At 32.8% G+C, this 25,736-nt stretch overlaps 1 protein-coding gene and 1 long non-coding RNA gene across 7 annotated transcripts in view; both read left to right on the plus strand.

Moving 5' to 3' along the window:
• The window catches only part of LOC125059562 (zwei Ig domain protein zig-8-like), a 159,462-nt gene that overhangs the window by 25,017 nt on the left and 108,709 nt on the right, over positions 1-25,736 (plus strand). The gene's annotated exons all lie outside the window — the stretch shown is intronic.
• Positions 19,266-20,476, plus strand: LOC125059575. Its single transcript, XR_007118691.1, has 2 exons — positions 19,266-19,484; positions 19,648-20,476. It is a non-coding gene; the product is annotated as an uncharacterized LOC125059575 (long non-coding RNA).

Genomic DNA, 25,736 nt, shown 5'->3' on the forward strand with positions numbered 1-25,736 from the left:
CAAGATACTTACTATAAACACATATATATATTATATATCTTATTGTAGTATGAGTAATTTATAAGAAATAATCTAAATACGAATTTTCGTCAAAGTTTCATTTTTTCATTTTATTGTCCGGCTTTGCGAAGAAATTGAAACCAGATAACTTTATCGCTTATACTTTGAAGTTGAACATTTTATGGAAGGCTATTGACAGAGAGATTCAATGCCCTCTTTTTGTGATTTTTTGTGATTCAATGCGTATTGATGTATTGTCGAGGTTGATTTTTAGTTAAGACAATTTAATTTCTTTATACCTCATAAACATTGTGAATGTGCATCAATGTGAAGATGTAGCCATAAACTGTTAAGAAAGTAAAATGTGCGTGGCTATTCGAGTGCAGTCAGCGACGAGAGAGCCATATCGCATATTTTAGAAGAGGCTCAGCATAAGCGGCTATCGGGAGGCGGCGAGGCGACGGAAGGATTGCTGTGCAGCCACGTAGGCTTTCATAAAACCTGGGCTTACCTTCCGCACAAATCCGTTCCGAAGCTTTGTTTTAGTAAATACCGGGGTCAGTTTTGTTTTAGGACTTTTAAATTCGCTTCACTGACTATTCCAATAATTGTTTAACTGCAAAGCTTTATATTTTGGCAATACAAGAGACCAATCACCATGCCCATTCATAACTAGTGCTGCAAAGGATTTATACCTTTTAGATCAATTATGGCGCTTTGAAATTAAGAGTATGATTGAAATAATAAAATAGTATATTTAATTGCATTGAATTGATTTTATCTGTAAATTGTAGTAATTAATAATTAGTGTTCAAGTAAACATTTAAACTTACTTGCATAGCTAACTTGAACAACTTACAAAACGACTCTATTCTTTCATTTACTGCCAGTTCTCATCAGGTGTAAAAGAACTGGCATGAAACTCTCCGACTATCCTTTTAATCGTAATTCAAAATTCAGAAATTTATAAGAATATAGATAGGAATTCCTTTCGTGGATCAAAGCTTTTGGCAAATTTGATATGATAACAAATGGAATCTGAGCGGTGAAGTGCTCAGTTATAAATTGTAAAAGTTTCGTTTGTTATAACTTTAGCACAAATAGCCCGGCTCGTTCGAAAACAAACAGATATGTACTCGTTAATTCTCAAGTAAAGTTATATAATTTAATTTGCTAAACAAACATAATAACAGCTGGGATTGTTGTGAATTAATAATTCCAATTCCGATCCCCTGTATCGGAATTAATTGCTATTTTAATTGGAAACAATAATTAAATCAATTATAAATATTTTCAAGTCTAAACAAAAGGATTTGAAAACGTTACCACTTAAAAGGATTACGTCATGTGTTTCATCGACGTCAATATTGTAACATTTGGTATTTTAATGTCAATTCAATTCTTATTCACCATTTATTTGAAATTTAAAAGCCAAAACAATGTGCTTAAAAATACAAAAGAATATGTCATTAGAATAATTTTAAGAGATTATTAATTATGTTAGAATAAAAATTACATAGTTGGTTAGATTATTGTACCTGACTTGTTTTTATGAGCCAATTTAATAAAACACAGCGTATAATACCATGTTCTGCGCGCCCCTTTAATAATCTAAAAGTGGGGATTAGCCGGGTCTTGGACAAAGTGTTAATACCTCGTCTGGGTGTAAGTTTTAATTCCCTGAAACCTGAGGTCATATGAGGGTTGTCATCAGATAACTCCGAGTCGGCTTTCGTCTAACTCGTCCTTTGATGCGAACCAAACAACGCTCTAGGAACATCATGCTCTATCTAATACATACTTCTAATTACTCATTAGACATGTATTACTAACATAAATACACACACATAAACACACAAAATAACAATAATCAAAGAAAAAATAAAATAAAATGAAAATTGAGAGATATAAAAAAATTTTTTTTCATTACATTCAATTATACATATTTTAGGGATTCATGAATGACTTAATTTGGCATACAGTAAGTACCGTATTAAGTGAGTTTGTTTGTAAATGTAGTAGTCCATAACATAAAAAAAATCATTTAATTGTTTAAAGGTTTTAGGAATAGTTAATTAAGTTAATAGTTTAATATAAAGTTATCGAGAGAAAGTAAAGCGAAGAAGATATGATGGCCATAATTTTGTAATCGATACAAATTATAAAGGGATGCAGGCATAAATCGCGTACAAAATAAAATACGAGCAGGCTTCGCGAAAAGTTTTCTAGTTAAGTTTATGTCTGGAACCTAAAAGCACTTCACGAAATCCTCATCCCTTGTAGTATATTAGCTAATATTTTCTGTCTACTTACTCTTGACGACCACTCGTAATTTCGTTCACTCACTTTGAAGGCAGATGCGTTTAATACCGGACATAAAAATATACCTTAAGCTCACTAGCTCAGGAATTAGTGTCGCTTAAATTTTATAACATTTTTATGCGAACGGGAATTACTTCAACGTATGACGTTTTAAATGAGCTTCACAGTATTCCAAGACATTTTTATATCTCTTTGCATTCGTTTTATGGATTATATCCACATATCTCTTATACTACCTAAATGAATTTCGAATTTATGCGATGGAGTCCTCAAGATGAATGTTAGCCTTTATACCAATAATATAATATTTATTAAAATAATATGAGAAATTTTTTTTTTTTTTTTTTTTAATCTTATTTATTTTATAAGCCATACATCTAATGATTAAGGCGGCTTAAAAATATAAGAACGTTGACAAAGGTATTACTCTAACAGTTTACTAATTAACGAGCATTTTTATAGTATTCAGATCTAAGGTTCAATGACTCTATAATATAACTAATAAATCTGTCACTAAATTCAGCAGTGAACCCTGAACTTAATATTTGATGGAGAAAGAAGAGAAAGTCGCCAGTAGAACATCGAGATTCCTTTAAGAAATCCAACCTAGCTTTTTCATTGATTTTACACTCGAGAACTAAATGTAGGAGGTCCTCTTCTCTCTCACATCGTGTACAATTTGGATCGTCTCTTTTTTTCATAATAAAATTAAACTTGTTAAGTGGCATGTGGTAAGTACGGGTTCGGAAGCAAATAACTAAATCATTTCTATTGAGAACTCTTGAGTAAAACCAAGGCTCGCGTGGAGGTTCGTCCACAATGGTCCTGTACCAGATGCCTTTGTCCTGAGAGCATTCATTAAAATAAGATTTAAATTTCATAAAATTGTAATTTTTAATTTTTGGGAGATGATCAATGTAGTGCGGTACGATGTCGAGAGGTATGCCGGTCTGTAGAGCTTTGGATGCAAGAAAGTCCACAAACTCGATACCCCTGACACCCACATGTGAAGGAATCCATTGTAGACGAACTTCAACCCCGTTACGTATCAATTTATGGATACATTTAATAATAAGGTAAGCTTCGTTTCTACCGACACTACCGCCCTTAGCACATCCTAACAAATGTTGTAAACTGCTTCTTGAGTCTGTAAAAATAACTATTTTATGGTATGGTGTCGACTCTATGTAATGTACTGCTTCATTAATTGCAGCCAGTTCAACTCCCATTACAGGTATACTTGGATTTTCAATAAGAAATTTTGCCCCAAAATCTGTAGCTTCCTCGTAAAACGCGCAACCTGAGCCGTCTCTTGTTTTGGATCCATCAGTGTAAATTTTAATATAGTCCGAGAACTGAACATCTATCATATCTTCGGTACGTTTCTTAAGATCGTTAATGGGTAGTTTAGCTTTCGATTCATTAATAGTGTTAATTCTATGTAATATGATATTATCCCAGGGGAATGATTTAACATCTAATGAAAGCAAAAATTGGGGCAAAATCTCAAATTGTGACATAGCCAAGTTGGAAAACTTTCTGAAACTCTCAAGCAGAAGTGGAATTTGGTCTTTGCGCCAATATCTAGGACCCGAATTTAAATCGTTGTCTAATGTTTCCAATTGATTTTTCAATTGGTCAGATGATCTGCAAGAAAGTTTCAGAAAATATTTGTCACTTAAATATGATCGTCTCAGATATAGGGGTGGAATACAAAGTTCGCTTTCCATGGCAAAAATTGGCGTGTCCCGAATAAAACTTCCACAAAGGCGAAGACATTGGTTTTGAATTACGTCCAACCTCTGGAGAAGCCTAGAGTTGGCGTTACCGTAATTAATGCATCCATAATCTAGTCGGGATCGTACCAGAGACAAATATAATCTTCTTAAGTGAGTTGGATGGACACCCCACTTTGAACTACTTATGCAACTAAGGATATTAACATATGCAACACATTTTTGGGCAGTTTCTAAAACATGGCGGGTCCAGTTCAGGCGGCTGTCCACCCAAACACCTAAGAACTTTGTACAATTTGTAAACTCAATTTCAGTGTTATTTATTCGTAAATTAATAAAAGGCACTTTATATTTTCTAGTAAAGATGCATACTTTAGTCTTTGAGAGAGATATTTCTAATCCAATTTCCTGTAACATTGTCATAAAAGTGTTAAGACTTGATTGAATGATACTAGCACAAAAATTAATATTTTGATTAATACAGTATAAAGCGAAGTCGTCGGCATATTGGGAGACCTTAACTGTCTTAACGAGTGAGTTGCACAATTTAATTGTCACTATATTGAATAAAATTGGTGACATTGGGTCACCTTGAGCTAAACCTTGTCTGCTTATTCTAGTTATTTCTGTACCATCCCCAAGCCTATATATCAAAACTCTTTCTTTTAAAAATTCTCTAATATATCTAAATATGAACGGATCGACATCAAATTCAGCTAATGAGGTTATAAGAGGTTCAATTGCCACATTGTTATAAGCGTTACTAATGTCTCCGTAAGCGCACAAAACGTATTCCTTGTGTATAAAAGCCGTTTCTGTGTCTACAATAAACCTACTAAGATTGTCTTGACAAGAAAGTCCACGTCGGAAACCCAAAGTGCTATTATTAAATAATTTTTTGCTTTCGAAATGATGCTCAAGCCGACGAGCTATCATTAAATTAAAGGTCTTACAAAGGCAGTTGATGAGTGAGATAGGACGATACTTATCAGTGTTTCTCTTAAGTATGGCAATAAGTTTGATCCTACGCCACTGCTCTGGTATCTCACCTGTTTTATAAATAGTGTTAAATATGTGCAAGAGATATTCCTTCGCGTTATCCGGCAAATGGTTAATCATAGAATAAGTAATGTTATCTAAACCTGCCGAAGTATCTACTCTTTTAAGAGTCAAGATAAGTTCTGTAAGAGTAAAAAAAAAAGGACTTAAACCATCAATATTGGAATCTAGGGGCTGAATGGAAACACTGTCAGGAGTGAGTTCTGTTAAAAAGGAGACTGCGGTATTTTCTGGTAAGTAATGCTTTGGGCTTCGGTAACCTTTAATCCATCTGAGTTTCCTCCAAACCTCATAACTGGGCGTACTGTAATCTATGATATCACAAAACTGTTGCCAGGAATTCCTTTTAGCAAGTTTAATTAGTTTTCTAGCAATAATTACTTTTTCCCTGTAAATTAAATAGTTTTCGACCGATCGTAGTTTCCTAAATTTTTTAAGAGATAATCGTCTCTCAGCTACTGCCTTCGATAAATCAGGATTCCACCAAGGTTTAGGTTTGAATTTTTTAGGGTTAAAACCGGTTTTAATATATGGGATGTTTTTATTAGCACTTTCTTCAATAACCTCAATAAGTTTATCGTAGTTATATTGAACGTTATCTCCGTAATCTAATCCCACACATGCAGATTCTATGTGTTGAGTGTAATCTATCCAGTTGGCCTTTTTGATGTTCCTTTTTAATTCGGGGCTATTTTGGGTACTGTCTAACGTTTTAATAGAAATAATGAGGTGATCACTGCCAAGAGATTCGTTAGTGACGCTCCACTCAAAGTCTAGTGAGAGATCGGCACTACAAAAGGAGACATCAGGTGATGTGCATATCATACTATCATTATGCTTAGCGCAACGGGTAAAGTCTCCATTGTTAAGAAATACGTAATTATGTGATATGCTAGCGTTCGATAAAAGCCTACCTCTTGTGTCAGTAGTATATGACCAAGCCATGTGATGAGCATTGAAATCTCCGACTATTAGAGTTTTCTCAGAAAAGTGACTAAAAAGCTCCTGGTATTCTCCAACGCTAACTGTGACATTTGTAGGAGAATAGACCCCTATGATATGTTGAAGTTTATTGCTATTAAGGATTTCAAGGCACAAGACGTCAATATTATTAAAATTACATGGGAGAAGTTTGAGACTACAGTTTATAGATGTATGGGCCAGGATAGCTAAGCCTGCATATCCATCTGCTCGATCCTTTCTAAAGACAGAGTAACCTGCTAAATTAATTTGGTGATCGCATTGCAGCCAAGTTTCAGAAAGAATGCATATATGTACCTTTTGATAATGTAGATATACGTCCAATTCACTTAACTTTGGTATAAGACTTTGACAATTCCATTGAATAATATTAAGTTTGAATCCGATGGTCGAGACCATCAAATCACACAAAAAATAGATATATTATGTAAATAGTATTGACTTAAAAGTAACTTATTTAATTAAATTGGGATTTTTCTTAATAGCTAAGAGCTTAAGTTTACCTATAATACGAGAAAGTCTGTTCTTAACACTACGATATGATATGATCGGTATTAAGTCAGAAAACATTTCAATTAAGGCACTAATGTCTTCTGTATAACTGTAAGTTATTTTCGATATATCCTTAACCCGATATGTGTGAGTGAGAAAATCTTTCACTTGTTTTCCAGATAGTGGGTACTCTTTACCTGAATTGGTTGTAAACTTTTCAACGTGATCCCAGTCGATCGATTCAAGATCGCTATGAGGCGATGTTTTAAGTTTTTTTACACTCTTGGATATGTGTACTTCATCTAAGCTGGACTGGGAAGATTTATCATCGAACTCCTCATCACTATTTTCGTTGCTAGTTAGGTTTTTTTCTCTTGTTGTTTCAGACTCCATGAAATCAGTTGTAGTCGAAGATTCAGTGGGAGGGTGTGGCCGCTTGAAAATTGGTGTCTCCGTAGTATCCCGTAGTGTTTTTTCGTTGACAACATTTGAGTCGTTACTATTATCCGGGCATTTAGAGGCTACGTGACCGTCTTTTTTACATATGAAACATGTCATAGTATCTGATGAGAAATAGATCCAGTAATTTGTTTCTTCAAAATCAATAGATAGTTTTTCTGGAAGTCGGGTGAAATCTTCGGGAGTTACGTAAACTTGTCTTCGGAAGCTTAGGATGTGATTATAGCCTGTTTCATTGAAACCAGCACGCAGGAAAGAGATGGGAGACTGCGGTGTGATGTTCATTTCTAACAGCTTCTTTTCAATATCGATGTGCGGTATAATGGGACAAACATTCGATATTATGATACGTCTGTTTCTGCTGATCAGCGGTCGGATGGGTAATTTTTGGTTTTGGATCGTAACATATTTTTTATTGTCAATGATCTCATCAGCGATTACCTTTGAAGAAACGTAAATACAAATTCTGTTGTTTGATATTCTTGATAAAAATCGGATTTGGGATGGGTCTATGATTCTTCCTAAAGCTTGGGCATAATCTTTGATTTGAACGTTTTCTAAAGCATCGATGACAATTGCTTGATCCTTTTTAGGGAACATGGTATTTTGGGTGACAGTAGCATAACTAGGGTTATTGACTAACGATTGGGGGTTCATTTTGTTCCTGTAATCAGAAACAATTGGCAAGTAGCGAAGTTATCACTTATATAAAACACACAAAAACGATTCCATAATAATTAGTCACTATCACAGTGAGGGTAGGAAGGTAATTGCACTCGTGGAAAAATAATTCACTAGCGCGCGCAGGTAACGACCGGTCTCGGTGACAAATCACTGACCACTGCGTAATATGAGAAATATCTAAAGTAGAAAATAAATCGAGATTCTTCAGCTATATTTAGATGATCGTGTAACGAGCTTTAGAACGCTACAATTGTCTTACGATGTCAACCTTCTATCAAAGAGCCACTTAAAACAATTTTGAGAGAATTGTACGATATTATTATAGTAAATAATTTCAGACTGAGTAGCTAGGCGTTGTTCACATTTTACTTTTTAACTTATACATAGATATTAATATTTAAATGCTTTGACTCTAAAGGTGGGAACTGACCAAAATTACGAGGTGTAATGTAGCATTCGCATCGAGCGTGTTACGCATCGAGCATGTTACGCTGTGTTTTAAAATCGGCGTAACATGCTCGTGAAACGTCTATGCTCCGCTTTCGCCGCCAGTGTTCACGAGATGGCTGACAGCGAGGACGCGTTGGTATCTTTGATTCTACTTAATTATTGTTTGATCCAAATTAAGAAGAAGAAAAAACGTTACTTGTCATCAAACTTATTTAAAAACAGAGGCGTATGTGGTGGTATGTCATTGATAGCAATTTTAAAAAACCAAATGATTACTGGAAAGTATAAAAACTTTGTACGCATATCTCCGATTGATTTTGAACAACTCGTGAATTTAATTGGACCAAAAGTACTTAAAAAAGACACAATTTATAGATAATCATAATCATGATCACTCGCGACGTGCGACGCTTACTGACTGAACCGCGTAAAGGTGGGAACTGACCAACGTTACAAGGTGTAATGTAACATGTAATGTAATGTTACACAGCGAGCATTCGTGCAGTCAGTACGTCGTGTTACGTCGTGTTTCCCCGTAACACGACGTACTGACTGCACGAATGCTCGCTGTGTAACATTACATTACATGTTACATTACACCTCGTAACGTTGGTCAGTTCCCACCTTTACAGTCAAAGGATTCGCCAAAAAACCGACAGCAATGAGCGGCTCGTTGCTCGCTGGTTTCCCCGTAACACGACGTACTGACTGCACGAATGCTCGCTGTGTAACGTGTTACATTACACCTCGTAACTTTGGTCAGTTCCCACCTTAACACAAATATAAATAAGGACGATTTCTGAAATCCATTAAAGTAATAATTTTCTTTAAAACGTTTACATATACAAACGTAACGTGTACCTTGATAAATAAATATATATTTTGTGGCAAATCTCTTCAATAAGGAATACTGTTCTTCCGTTTTAAGGCATAGTCGGACACGGTCATTCTTGGGTAACCTTCCTGTCCTGAAAGTTCAAAGGAAACCGCGAATGTCAATAAGCAACAATGAGACAGACAAACGCGACGTGTTGATATTTGTGACTATCACAACAGGCACATCAAACCGCTGACTAATTCCGTCCGGCCGCCTCACTTTCACGATAAACAAACATACTCTTCACCCAAACACGATTTAGAAAAGCTGTTAGGTTTATATTCTTTAATTATTAATATAACGTGGGTGCTGTATGTGTACTTGTACTTGTACTCTTAGAACTTGACATCTGCAACATGTAAATGCGTTGACGGCCTTTGTTTTTTTGATATAACCTAAATTATATCGGTACGGAAATGTAACATTTGACAACTGATCTCGCAAAGTGATGTGACGTGAAAAAGTTTTGGAAAAAAACTTCTTAATTTTTTTTTCTACGGAATGAAGGCGCCAAGGATCTCAGTAGATACTATTTTTGAAATACCAACTATGTAATACCATGTATGCACTAGAAATATCGTTCATTTAAAAAGCAGTTCATATCAATAACACACAACGTAACTCATATATCATAAACAGATTGAAAATTACTACTACTAAACATTTTGCTAAAAGGAGTAATTTTTATTCAAAATAGAATTGTCCGTAAAAAGGTTTCCAGGCTTATTTCTTTTACTGTTATCGTGGCTTATATTCGTACCTACCATATAAAACTAATTTGGTTTTATTCTAAATCTTGTTTATGAGGCAGTTTTATGTTTATCGACATTTAAGTAGAAAATGCTATTTCAGCATTCACACGAACAATAAAGTTTATCAAATCGGAACAATTTCACTTTTTTTTTTAAATATATTGCGATATTTCGTGTTTTTTAGTAACTTAATCATAATTATTCTAAAATTAATAATTAACTTGAAATTTAAACGAGTTAAGCCCTCTTTCACTCTCTCCCTCCATCACATTACACTTTAATGGTTGGTTTAAAAAAAGTAAATATGTTTAACATTTTTAATACATAGGAAAAACCTTTTTCTATAAACATATAATTCAGTTGTGAATAATAGACGCAATCGACTCTTTTTGTTGCGATGGAATATAGATATGTAATCAAAACTTCACAAACATATTGCGATGTGGTTATCCATTGTATATGCCATTTTATTTGCGGCCGTGTTTTTCCAGTTTTAATAAACTGAACCAAATTCTGCTCTTGCTTTTTCAAAATATTCAATTTTCGACATCCGGTCATAAAAAAATTTATATGGAGTTGGTAGACTTTTCTTTTAACGGGGCCTGGCTAATGGAGTAAGCAGAACAAAAACTTGGAAAATAATTGTAAATATTGCGGGGCTATTTTTTTTACACGCTTTATTCACTTCACCTGTATGTATGTATGTAACCGACTCTTTCGGACTCGATTTTAACCCACTTTTAACGGACAGATTTAATTTAAACTTTGCGCACCTGTCAAAGATCGATGACAATGCAATAATCCGAAAAAAAAAATTAAAAAAAATTAACTTTATTGTGAAATCGATAGACGAAAAATATGGCACAGAGCACCCCACGCTTTTTCACAATAATACCAGTATTTTTTGTTCATTACCATTTTCAGCCTAAATTAGGAATTATTTTTCACTTTTTAGTTTGATGTGCTTTAAAAGCGTGTTTTTTAGTTTTTTTAAACTATTTTTTATTTTATTGTTCAGGCTTTTATTTAGTTACCTACTATAATTTTATTGTATACCTACTCGTAACTCGGTATGTATTTCTGTAACAAATAAATAAATAACATTGGTGATATTCTTATTTAAAAGCTTAAATCTTGCTTAATGTTTAGATAAGAAGACTAAAAATAAATATTTTGTAACACTAAAATAAAGAAAATATTTTGGTAAGCATAAAAGACGTTGGCCATAAACTCATAACGAATGAAGGGAGTGACGTTAGTTTACTGAAATGGAACATGGACAAAATAGATCGCACCGTACTTCATAGCTACATATTAGGAAATAAATTTATGCTAAAAATATAAAACTAAAATAATTTTGCTTGGGCTTCATTTAAATTACTTTATTTTATTTGTAGATACTTAGATTTTTAAAAGTAGAAATCATATAGAATCTTCATAACTATATTATTCTTCAAAATTAACAGCAATACAAATGGCTATAATTACATAAATTGTTATTTAAGCTATTTATTTTAAAACTAGGAATTCCGTTCCGAAAAAAAAACTCTTTTGTAGTACTTTATTGATAAATGCACATAAATTAACATAAAAATACAGTAGGTATTTAAATTAAACTAAGAATTTCAATTATATTTATAAACTTACCAGTGATATAAGTCGAGAATTTTTATTTATGCGTGAATACAGGGTGGCGTTAGGGCCGCTGTAATTAAATCTAATTTATGCTGTATTCAGGCTGCTTCTGGGAGGATTCGTGTCAGCGTGCTCATTAGTGTTAAATAATGAACTATGTAAAAATTAATTGTATTTAATTACAATTGCGGATTTCGCTTATCTGTTTCGGTATTGAATAGGAGAAATTCATTTCAAAATAAAAGTATTTCAAAATGATTGAATACTACCTGTAACTTTGAATTTTCTGAAACCATAGTTACTAAAATGTCATATTACGATATAATTTCAATTAATTTCAATAATTAATGTTACCTTTAGCGGATCTACATTTATTTGTCTATAAACATATTACAAAATACAGTGAAAATGTTTTCGGTCATCGCTCCGCAATTATTCCGTGGTTCAAGTAATTTATGTTGGCAATAAATCGCGGCACCTCCTTTCTGTCGAGTTTTGCTTTAATTTATTTGTGTATATTTGTAAATTATTCAATTATTTCCTTATGCACGCCTTTAAGAGCTCGTTTAGTATTCGGCATTGTTATCTACACTTAGTAGAAGTCTTTACATTATAAGTAAATAAGAAAGCTTAAGAAAGCAAAAGTAAAGAAAATTAATTATAACGAGTTGTGTTTTTAACATTTATTATTTAATTTTCTAGCTTATCAGCGGACGGTTCCTTTATGTTATAAGTTTTTCTGTAAGTTAGTATGGGCAAGGCGAAAAGAGCTTTTATTTTTATTGGCAGAAGATCAGTGAATGCGGGATGGGCGGCAAGGCCCGAGGGCGGGTGGCTTAATTAACGAGTTTCACTTGTTCGTTCAAAACATCCGTGACCCTGCTACCTACAACCTTTGTGTTTTTTTTCCACTTAATAGCAAACTTAACGTGAGAAAATCAGGGCTGAAATGTCATCACCTCACTAAAAAGGTTCTTAAAATAAATAAAATAGAAACGACAATAATGACTTTAGTAAAATTTTATTTTGAAGATACATCTTTAGTATCTGCATCATTGCAGAAAATTGAAGGGCGGAGTGAGCTTTTGGTCAATATACGAATGCAAATCTCTGAGAGGCCAGCTTACTCGTAGTCCGAGTAAGCCTCGAAATCCTTCCTAAGCCCGTACGTAACGCTTCACCAGAAAGTTTGCCGATAAAATTAAGACAGGACTGTTTCTGCTTGCATCTATTACTATATATTTGTTTGTTTAAGTTTGGTGTGGTTTTATTTTAGTTAACCTTAATTTATCAAAAAAAACATGTATCGTGTACGCCTTTATCAAAGTATTAAAATAACCATAACGAAACGCTTTTAATTGCCAAAAATTGTAAACTGTATATATTTTCTATAACTTGTATATCCACATATATGTTTAAATAATAAAATATAGTACACGTCAACAACAGCACATAAACTAAATCTGAAAATTAATTGGAATGTTCTCATTTTGAAAACTAACGCTATCTAATGGCAAAAAAACAATTTTGCATGAATTTCAACAATACTACTTCCATTAAAACGAACATCGCCACAGGTTCGTCTGGTCATTTATAAATAATTTATTAATAAGGGAAATGACAGTCATAAATATCCTTGTAATAAATCATAAACAAATAAAACTGTGCACAATAGGTAAGTTTGAATCTGCATTTAATTTAGTTGTTGACTACTCGATATACGGATACATCAGATATGACCTGGTGTAGAAAGCAAACAGGTGTATAACTGAGATAACCCTTAGCTCACTATTAGCGAACTTTGGGTTTTCTTCTTTTGGTTAATTCAAAAGAGCTGCAACTGCTGCAAAGCGAAAAGGTAGCAAACGAATAACGATTATTGGTGGTAATGAAATCCTCGGCGTTTGAAAGTCAAGATTTTTGTTTAACTAAATTGTTTTTAAGGAACTGCAACCATTACATCATGCTCCTCATGATTAAATCGATTAATTATAATAATGAGAAGTAAATAAATATATACAACAAACGCTATGAACACAAATTATAGTGAAACAGGAGCGTGCAACATTACCGTGCAAACAATACGGAAATAGTAGTATCAAGTATCAATAGTGAATCAAGGCATTAATAATATATACCCACACATATATTTATCATACACTGTTCACGAGTACGACGCATGACCAACCACCGGCCTCTCAGTTCAGTGAATACAGTTGGTCCAAGCCTGAAAACTAATTATACAAATCAAGACAAGTGTCCTCTGTAAATACAACCTTCCACTTTAAATGTTATTATTTGATTTAACCATCTGCGGTCACTAATTGGACGGAGGAATTAATTTAAACCTCTGCAAGTTATCAACTATGCCGATGGAATTATTTCATACACAACTTAGGTCAAAACTTGGGGTATTGGAGTAATGCCTGATTTCACTCAACTTGTGATGTCACTTTGATTCTGACTTTTGAACTCAATAACTGAGCGAAGTTTAATACTTTATTACATTTGATGTCTAGAAATAGCCGTGATTATTGTAATAGGAATATATTTGAATCACAAAATCGGCCAATACTAAATTTAGAATGATGGGCACATTCTAATTGTGTCCATGTACCTTTGTCTTTGGTCGTTCTTTGTCTTGGCTGGCATGGCTGACATCTAGAGTAACTACTAGAATCTAGATAAACGCGTATTTACTTATTTACGATAAATTTAACAATGAATTTTTCAAGTTAGTAATTGACCTTATCCTTCACTGCAAGGATGATCACCATGGATATTGGTTTACCCATAGAGTTTAGAGTGAACTCTCCGAGTGTCAATTATAATGCCTGCGCGTTAACGTCTACTTTTTACCACATTTGAGAAAGTCGAGGAGAATTTGAATATTTTTTTTAGGAAATATACTTACTCGTATACGTTACATTGGTCTGTGTACATAAAAAGGCAAGAACCTCGTTGAATAGAAAGCAGTAAAACGACTATATTCCATTTGTGGCAGTTGAAAACCATTTAATATTAACAAGAATTAATTTTAATGGTTAAAGTTAACGTTTCCCGTAGTTTAATCATGTTTGTGTGGTGTTCAAAGCGAAAGTTAATGACCTCTTCTTACCTACAAATAAATCCCGTGATAGACATAAACACATTTGTACAAACCAATATTCGCAACTTTGAACGTAAAAACTTTCCGAATTCGGTTACAGTCCGCTACGTGTAGAGCCTCTACAAACAAATTTGAATTAATGTTGGTGTACTAAAATGTCTAACGAGGTTTCACGTGTTTTGGTTTAAAAAAATACGTAACTAATACATCTAAACACGAGCTAAAAAGATCGTATTCAAATAAAATGGAGTATGTAGAGATAATTGCAATTGTATAATTGTAAAACTAAATTTTATTGTTATGCTGTAGTGATAAACAAACATCCATGAAAATGAAACAGACAATTGACACTCGTATATTATACATGAAGTGGGCAAATAACTTCATTAAATCGCAATCAGAAGTCGCTGGTTATTAAACGCGTTGATTGTGGAGATTTTAGTTTTGATTTCGGTTTGATTTTAAATATTATTTACGGTAATAATAATAAGGTTTACCCTCTAGGGTAGCGGTAAAAAACTTATAAATGTTGACTATAGACCTCGGTTGGTAACGCACTATGTGTGTGTTCGTGACCTGAATATTTCAATTTAAAACAAAAATACGCATACGACCCGCACAATGTTCGGGACAAATACTTGAATTGAATAAGAATTTGTTTAGTTTAGAATTTATATGGGACCGCAGTGGACTCGAATACAAAACAATGTTATGATATCGAAGCGAATAGGGATAACAAGTAGTTTACATGTAATGTTAGACGATATTGGAATTTCTTTCATATCCCCGAGGCAATGTTCTACTCACATTGAATCCCGTTTGAAGGTTCGTAATAGTGATAGTACAAACGTACATGTTAAATAGGTAAATTTGCTTTAACCGCTGTCTGGTTCTTACGTGTTATTTTTGAACTATTAACAATATAGAAGACACACAGTTAGCCCGAAGCCGGCACTCGATAGACCACTAAAAACTATTTTTTTTATAATAAATTGTATCTGCGTTTGCGGCTCTTGTGTGAAGGTTCAATTAAGGCTGTCGAGAGCGGTTCGCAAAAAATTGAAAATGAAAAAAAAAACTCCAGCGGGTGCTTTTTATTGATATTGATTTGAATACAATATGCATATTCTAAAACTTTTACATATTTCATGTGATTGAAAAGTTCGAGTCACAAAGGTTAAATTGTATTTTTGGTAAAATACATTTTTTATTTTTTTAAACAGCTATTTATTTTGTTGTGGCCACTTCGTGATTCATTCGGTCCTCCTGGCTTACTGTTGGTTATTCAATTCGATTAACTAGAATGGTTCAGAACATCAATATTCTAATCTTCAATGTAATCTTTAATGTAATTCGTAAGAGAAGAAAGGAGTTTAATCATTGGATTCACGTGAATTGCCCGTCAGGTAAAATACTCTCATTGTGATTCTGTAAATGTATTATATCGAAAGAAAGAATCGAGAATCTTGTAAGTATACGAGAGTTTTGAAAGATAAAATGGATCCTAATCTCGTTTTCTGAAACAGTCAAAAGATAATTTTTAATTAAATATAAAAGGAGCGGCTCACTGTATTTAGAACTTGTTTGTTTCGCATTTTAAATGAAATTTTTCTGTGTCCCTTCCAACTTGCTAACTTCGCGAGACTCAGAGATACTGAGTACGCTTTAAGATGGGCTCAAAGTCATAAACATAAGCGGATATTGTATTTGCTAGTAGAAATATAATCTCTATTCAGATTACCTAACGAATAATCAGACAGTTAGACATTATATATGGAATAATTAGACAGTTCGTATCTACTGATTATCCGCCATCACGTTTTCGCAAGCTATATTTACCTAGCTGGTGAAAGAACTGTTAAAGTAAAAGACACAAATTGTATCGTTTTATTAATAAATGTTACATTGACGTATTTCATATGAAGATGTAAAAAGTAAAATTTAAAACGCTTTTTCTCATCTCCAATGCCGTAAGTTAGTTTGTGCAATGTGCTCCCAAGTAGCGCGTGCGAGTGACGTTATTCTGAGGGTGAGATCTATAGTCCGCACTTGGACTTTGCTCAGACTTACCTTACGAAAAACTTTGCCTAGTGTACACTAAGGGTGAGATCTATAGTGCGCACTTAGACTTTGCTCAGACTTAACTACAACCATTCTTTACTTTTTTAAAGGATAATAAAGAAGGTATTGCATGAAATGAAACATCAATTTCTGTCTTAGCTTGAGCTTAGCTTAATCTCACCGTTAAAATGTCTATAAATATACTAAATCATAGTTTAACCTTAGTGTTTTTCGTAAGTAAAGTCTGAGCAAAGTCCAAGTGCGCACTATAGATCTCACCCTAAGGTTAAACTATGATTTCGTATTTATAGACATTTTAACGGTGAGATTAAGCTAAGCCCAAGCTATGACAGCAAATGTCAAAATACAAATTGATGTTTCAGTTCATGCAATACTTTGTTTATTATCCTTTAAAAAAGTAAACAATAACAAATATTTAAACATCTAAAACGGTACACATATATCTTCAATTTATTGTTATTTATGTATTCATTTATTTTATTATTGCAATAACTAGAAATTTACGAGTAACCTTTAGAAAATGTATTAATTATTTAAAGATGACAATAATTTTGTTACGTAGAACGGATCGCATTGTTTTGACAACAGCAACAGAGCACTTGTATCAAATATCAACAATTGAAAATTTTGCCTAAAGTGTTGTCAACGGCGGATCCAGGGGGGGGGTCATGGGGGTCATGACCCCCCCCTGAGCAGGACTTATGTGGACCACTAATTGAACATAATGATTTTATATATATAAATTTGTCACCATACAGATTATATGTTAATACATACCTTCAATATTTAATTAATTTAATATAATATAATAACTTTGTATGATGGCAAACGTTTGGGAATGAACGCATCGAAAATTTGAATTTTCCGCGCCACACTTGCGCGCGCTTGTCGCTATGAAACGTCTAGCTAGACCTTACCTTAATCGGAATCGGAACGACTAAACTTCAACATATCATAACATAGTCTTATTTTAAATTGTGACATCAATATAGTATCCTAATATAGGAAAATTGGATACACTACCCTGTCAGCGAAGCGACAGCAGAAAGGTCTTTCTCTACGTTGCGCAGAATTAAATCGTGGCTAAGATCTTCAATGGTTGAAGATCGCCTAACCGGACTAGCACTTCTCCACGTTCATGAAAACGTACCCGTTGACGTAAATGACGTAATAACGCGTTTCGGGAAAAATTGATTTAGTTATTAAAATATATGTATTTTGTCTGTTTCTATTTTGTTTGATGGAATCCCTTGTCGTACCATCTCTTCACTTTTGCGAAGTTTAGCGTAATACCCCTCGACATACCTCTAGCTGTTATGACAAATCATTCACCACGGTTATGTAATATAAAAAGGCTGCCTCATTCCGTACGTGACGTCAGACCGAGCTAAGCTCGCCAAAACAGCCCGAGCTGAGCTGTAAAGGCCCTAAAGGCCAACAGCGAGATTCCACTTTAAAAAAAACGTGATAGTGTTTCTCTGGATGTCTTCTAGAGAAGATGGTAATATGTACGTGTATACAGGTTGCTCCAACTAGTGACGTCAATAACTTTTTTTTAGATTCCTCACACCTGGGGGTATACGAAAATACCCCATGTATGTTCCGCGATTTTTTGTAGTTTTCGAGTTATACATTTTTGTGTTTTTTGAATGTTTTCTGCCAGCGAGGTTTCAAAAATTTATATCTTTTTTTGTTGTAGGTATTTTGCAGTTTTTTTTTCTGTTAAATGATTGCCTTAAATGATGTTCAAGTAAAAAAAAAATCCCAGCTTCTTTAAATTAGTTAAAGCTACTTAAAAAAAGGTTTTAAAGTTAGAAGTTTAGTTTTTAGCTGGATTTGCCCAAACTTGGTCTTTTTTTGTTGTAATCGGTGGATTTTTTTGGTGGATAGGCTAAAAATCATTGAAGCATTAAAAATGTTTTTTTTTTCGACTTTTATTTTTCTTATGGCAAATGAAACTTTACGATCTATTTTTTACTAATTTTAATACCCGTAAAAAAGTAGCTCGTGTAATTCTTACAATCATTTTGGTCTTACCACTCAAAATTCAAAATGTTATTCGAAATGATTATTGCTAGTTGTAAAATTACCTGATTTTTAATAACAAATAAAAAACACAATTTACTGAAGAAATACTATTTCTAATATATAAAATTCTCGTGTCGCGGTGTTTCGACACTCGAGATTTTTTATTTAAACAACATTTAAGACAATCATTTCACAGAAAAAAAACTGCAAAATACCTACAACAAAAAAAGATAGGAATTTTTGAAACCTCGCTGGCAGAAAGCATTAAAAAAAACACAAAAAAAATTTAACTCGAAAACTACAAAAAATCGCGGAACATACATGGGGTATTTTCGTATGCCCCCAGGTGTGAGGAATCTAAAAAATAATTATTGACGTCACTAGTTGGACCAACCTGTATGTACACAATATTATGTGTTAAGTTTTTCAAGTGTACAATAAAGAATAAATATTTTTAAGTGCAATACTTACGTACATTAATAAAATACCTACTTTTTACTTGTATCTATTGTTATCAAAATTAAATTATAAAGTTCTTGACTTGACCACGACTATGTGACCCCCTCCTGGCACCAAAGCTGGATCCGCCCTTGAGTGTTGTATATGTTCGGAACGAATACAACCAAAATCCTTCCATCCTGTACGGTGAGAATGAATTCAAAAGAAGGAACCGTATTTTGAAACACACGGTATTAAATGTGATCCTGCCACTGATCATTACAAACTTGCAACCTTATAACAACAGAGGATCGCCAAACCTACCGCAATTGCAAATACTTTTTGCATTAAGGCATAAAAATGCAACTGGATGTTTTCAGGTAATATTGTGTTCATAAATATGTATGGTTTTTCGATTTGAATATTATAGGTACCTATGTATTCTCAAATGATTTTAAATACATTATATGTTGAAGACATTTGTCTTCTGACTTTCAGAAACATAACATATATGTAACTAATAATAATTCATTGACATTACAGATGGTGTGTGGTGATCTGAACAGAATAAGCCAATCTACAGTCTGTTTAATTATAAATAAAGTCTCTGCAGAGTTGAGTAAATTACTTCCTAGATTTGTAAATTTTCCAAGAAATATGAACACAGCCAAAAGGAAGTTTGAAGAATTAATAAGATCTAATACTCACCATGACCTAAACAGTATAATCAGAGCTATTGACTGCACCCATATAAAAATTAATAGACCCAAAGGTATCGCTCACTCTGAAGCATACAGAAATAAAAAAGGGTAATTTTCTGTAAATGTGCAAGCAATAATAGGGCCTGATATGGAAATATTTGATATAGTGACCAGGTGGCCTGGCAGTTCACACGACAGCAGGATATTTAGAAACTGCCAGGCGTATGCAAGGCTGCTAAATGGTGAACTAGAAGGAGTTTTAGTAGGTGACAGCGGTTATCCGGCACTTAACTTCATGTTAACAACACTTTTATATCCAACGACAAGAGCTGACAATAATTATAATTATTCTCAAATAAGAACTAGGCATATTGTTGAAAGGGTTTTCGGAGTGTAGAAAAGGAAATTTCCATGTTTACAGCTAGGACTACAGTCAAAATTGACAAAATATACTAGTTATATATAATTATAGCTTGTGCTGTATTGCATAATATAGGTATATAGAGTCATAAGCATCCCCTATGCTTATGATGATGGTGATCTTGCTGACAGCAGAAGTTGAGTAACACAGAAACAATGAAAGATCTCCTACAGGTCTAGCATTCCGGCAATCTGTGATTGCACAATTTAACTAGGTAATTTGTTCGGTAATAAAGAATATCAAAACAAAACTTGTTTCATTTTAAACATTTATTTTCTGATTCTTTTTTTGAGTGTAATACATATTTCTAATACTAATTTATATTTTTGTTGAAGAAATTCTATTTCTAACAGATTTTTTAATTTTATATGTTCCACTCCTATCTCAAATTTTTTAGGGTAGTCAGGTAATAAATGGTAGAAGATTCAGGGAAACGAAAATAACAGATGTGAAGCGAGAGTCATCGGTTAGGTTATAGTTTGAATTTCGTTGTCACTATAATATGCCAGGGCTGCCAGGTGACAGATACGATATCACACCAGTTATTTATAAGATCTCTCAAAAATGGGGTTGAACACTTATATAAATAATGTAAATAAACAACAATAGATACCATAATAATGTATAATTATTTTATTTCATCCATTTCATAGGTATTTATCAAGATCATTTAAAATTTCTTTGAATTCAAATTCTATTTTTCCCAAAGTCTATGGAACTCTGATACCAAATGGCAACACCGTTCATTAAAAACCGACAAAAATAAAAAGTCCAGTAAAAGATATGATGGTAGAGCAAATTTTAGGCCATTATTTTTGTTAGGCTTATAGTCAAAGTTTTTGGTAAGTCGTCGATTTCGTGGACTTGAGATTAAGCTAAGCCAACACTAGGGAGGGATTCGCAGTTTGCTCTATAAATACCGACTGTGTCTTAGCTCGATAGTTAAGTCAGAGTAAAGTCCAAGTGCGGACTATAGATCTCACCCTGAGAGATATTGCTGCATAAATAGTGAGGACACGACGACACTGCATGCTGCACACGCTCACTGCTTGTCTCTTGCTTTGATTTCTTGCCTTGACAACAAACGTCCATTCGATGCAGCTATTGGTCAACGCAATATTGATTTGAGCTTGTTTTGTTTTTAAATTTGCGCTAGGGATGTTAAAACAAAAGAGCGAACAATGTTTCAATTAGCAGACAGCTAATCAGCTCAGCTGAGAGAATAACGTTTTGCGTTAAATGAAAATAAAACTTAAATAATATATTCTAGTCTAATAAAAATACTTATATTTTAATATCTAATGCTCTGTAATGTCAGCAAAGCAAACTAATTTCACCCAAAGGACTGTATTTTTAAAAGCTCAGTTTTGTGTTGTTTCTTTTGCCGTAAACTTTTACACATAAATTTTTAGCTCAGATTTATCCTCAGTAGTTTTTCAAAACGTTTTGATTCAAAGCAATTTCGTTCGGAGCATGGCATATAATAATAATTAGTCTGTAACAGCATCTTGCGGAGTTTGCAATGAGTTAAGTTGCCCTCCCACGGGAGAGGACCCGAGTTTCCGTATCCGTCATCTAATATGAACACAGCTCATCTGTTGCGACTAATTTATGCTTTATTTAACTAGAGCTTACTACACTAGTAGGAAATTTGGGATTTGACTTTGTAACGAATATGATATTATGATGTGTTATTTTAATTTCTTAAGTCGCCGTGTGTACTTAAAACAAAAGTTTAAATAACGGTTCAAATAAAGTACATAATCCTACAGTCAACAAAATTTAACCTCGAGAAGAAAAACTTATTTTAGTACTACTATAAATATGCTGAGAGTCCATATTCTGTTGCACAATAGTAAGGTCGAAAGAAAATAAAATATTTCGGTCTAATTGAGGTTATTGTGCTTTGTGACCCACATGCCTAGTGGCACTTGAGCCCCAAACACCTGAAGCGGCTGCAGAGCCACGGGTCTTAACTAATTGGTTGGTAATTGACACAATTTCATCGCCACTGTTTGTTGGAGAAGGTATTATTTACAATTTGAGGGTGTTATGAACCCATAGAAATCTATTCAGGTATACCAGGTGACAGCTAAAAATAATCAGTTTTTATTTCGTATTTATTAATAATATAAATAATTCAACCCTTTATAGATTTTAAATTGTATATTTTCTTTGATATTTTTTGTCTAATTGATTAGATTTTTGTGTCTGACACTCGCCATCAGGGTTGATAGTCGCATACTGTAATCACTAGACACAACATTAAGTATTTATAACCTTCTGTATAGTAAATATTGTGTAAAACTATTTAAATGAATGATTTTTCCATGTCTTTGAATTCGATCAGTCTGTTCTTTAATTATTCATGTATAAATTTGTAAGATACAATTAATGAATTTTGCCTAATTATATTTGAATATAATAAAGCAATGACCCCTGTCTTCGCTTAAACCAACTCTGACAGTTAAACGAACTTGAAATTGGACCGCGGCTTTTGACTGCCTAATCGGGATTAATACCGCTTTGTTTACTCTCATTTTTCCCGTTATCTCGTTATTTCCATACCGAGTAGCGTTAACTGACTCCCAACTCCCAAAGGAGAAGATTTTTAATCATTTCCTTGATTATGATAATAAAATAATTATAGATATATTTTTATGAATATGCGTTTCAGGAAACACTTACATTTTGAGTAAACTTTTTATATGCGTTAAAAATAGTTACCGTTAAAAAAATATTAAAATGATTGCTATTATTTTTACCAGATAATGCTCTCATAGAATACAAATGTAAGATTAACTGCAGAGGTGCACACATATATCAAAGACACAATAGCGCCGTCAGCAATTCAGTACTTCGACCCACATTGCAACCTTGTTATAATATAGTAGTATGGGTATTAAACGTTGTAGTAAATCATCGCCTTGTCTTGATTTGAAAACGTTACCTATAGTACGGGAGGTAGCAACGTTTGAAAAAAAAGAATTTTAGGTCAGCTGATTTTGTGATATGTCTTCCTTCTTGCACTTCCGGTTAGAGTCTGGGCAATCTGGCTGGCGGTAGTGGTTGCGTTCATTAGTGCGCATCCTATCTGTGCAGGTAAAAATCCTGGATTTTAAAAGCATTTTAAGAAGCGTAATTTTTAATTTTTCGTTTTTAAATACGTCTACCTGACATACTTTTTTTATTGCCAGACATTTTTCACGTTGCTAACTATGTGCCAGACGCGATTTTAAGTTTTATTTTTATGAAAATTTCAAAGCATTTTAGAATGTCTGTAATTTTAATATTATGTTATTTAAATATAAGGAAAACTGAAAATGAATTTGCCAGACATTAATTCGGTTGTTAAGTCTTGAATTAAAATGATAAAGTATTGCAGTATGATGAAGCATTGCATTTTAAGAAGCGTAATTTTTGATTTTTCCTTTTTAAATACGTCTACCTGACATACTTTTTTTATTGCCAGACATTTTGCACGTTGCTAACTATGTGCCAGACGCGATTTTAAGTTTTATTTTTATGAAAATTTCAAAGCATTTTAGAATGTCTGTAATTTTAATATTATGTTATTTAAATATAAGGAAAACTGAAAATGAATTTGCCAGACATTAATTCGGTTGTTAAGTCTTGAATTAAAATGATAAAGTATTGCAGTATGATGAAGCATTGCATTTTAAGAAGCGTAATTTTTGATTTTTCCTTTTTAAATACGTCTACCTGACATACTTTTTTTATTGCCAGACATTTTGCACGTTGCTAACTATGTGCCAGACGCGATTTTAAGTTTTATTTTTATGAAAATTTCAAAGCATTTTAGAATGTCTGTAATTTTAATATTATGTTATTTAAATATAAGGAAAACTGAAAATGAATTTGCCAGACATTAATTCGATTGTTAAGTCTTGAATTAAAATGATAAAGTATTGCAGTATGATGAAGCATTGCATTTTAAGAAGCGTAATTTTTGATTTTTCCTTTTTAAATACGTCTACCTGACATACTTTTTTTATTGCCAGACATTTTTCCCATTGTTAACTATGTGCCAGACGCGATTTTAAGTTTTATTTTTATGAAAATTTCAAAGCATTTTAGAATGTCTGTAATTTTAATATTATGTTATTTAAATATAAGGAAAACTGAAAATGAATTTGCCAGACATTAATTCGGTTGTTAAGTCTTGAATTAAAATGATAAAGTATTGCAGTATGATGAAGCATTGCATTTTAAGAAACGTAATTTTTGATTTTTCCTTTTTAAATACGTCTACCTGACATACTTTTTTTATTGCCAGAAAATTTTCACGTTGCTAACTATGTGCCAGACGCGATTTTTATTTTTTTTTTATAAAAATTTCAAAGCATTTTAGAATGTCTGTAATTTTAATATTATGTTATTTAAATATAAGGAAAACTGAAAATGAATTTGCCAGACATTAATTCGATTGTTAAGTCTTGAATTAAAATGATAAAGTATTGCAGTATGATGAAGCATTGCATTTTAAGAAGCGTAATTTTTGATTTTTCCTTTTTAAATACGTCTACCTGACATACTTTTTTTATTGCCAGACATTTTTCACGTTGCTAACTATGTGCCAGACGCGATTTTAAGTTTTATTTTTATGAAAATTTCAAAGCATTTTAGAATGTCTGTAATTTTAATATTATGTTATTTAAATATAAGGAAAACTGAAAATGAATTTGCCAGACATTAATTCGGTTGTTAAGTCTTGAATTAAAATGATAAAGTATTGCAGTATGATGAAGCATTGCATTTTAAGAAGCGTAATTTTTGATTTTTCCTTTTTAAATACGTCTACCTGACATACTTTTTTTATTGCCAGAAAATTTTCACGTTGCTAACTATGTGCCAGACGCGATTTTTAGTTTTTTTTTATAAAAATTTCAAAGCATTTTAGAATGTCTGTAATTTTAATATTATGTTATTTAAATATAAGGAAAACTGAAAATGAATTTGCCAGACATTAATTCGATTGTTAAGTCTTGAATTAAAATGATAAAGTATTGCAGTATGATGAAGCATTGCATTTTAAGAAGCGTAATTTTTGATTTTTCCTTTTTAAATACGTCTACCTGACATACTTTTTTTATTGCCAGACATTTTGCACGTTGCTATGTGCCAGACGCGATTTTAAGTTTTATTTTTATGAAAATTTCAAAGCATTTTAGAATGTCTGTAATTTTAATATTATGTTATTTAAATATAAGGAAAACTGAAAATGAATTTGCCAGACATTAATTCGATTGTTAAGTCTTGAATTAAAATGATAAAGTATTGCAGTATGATGAAGCATTGCATTTTAAGAAGCGTAATTTTTGATTTTTCCTTTTTAAATACGTCTACCTGACATACTTTTTTTATTGCCAGACATTTTTCACGTTGCTAACTATGTGCCAGACGCGATTTTTAGTTTTTTTTTATAAAAATTTCAAAGCATTTTAGAATGTCTGTAATTTTAATATTATGTTATTTAAATATAAGAAAAA

Source organism: Pieris napi, chromosome 20, assembly GCF_905475465.1.
Source record: "Pieris napi chromosome 20, ilPieNapi1.2, whole genome shotgun sequence".
Lineage (NCBI taxonomy): Eukaryota > Metazoa > Arthropoda > Insecta > Lepidoptera > Pieridae > Pieris > Pieris napi.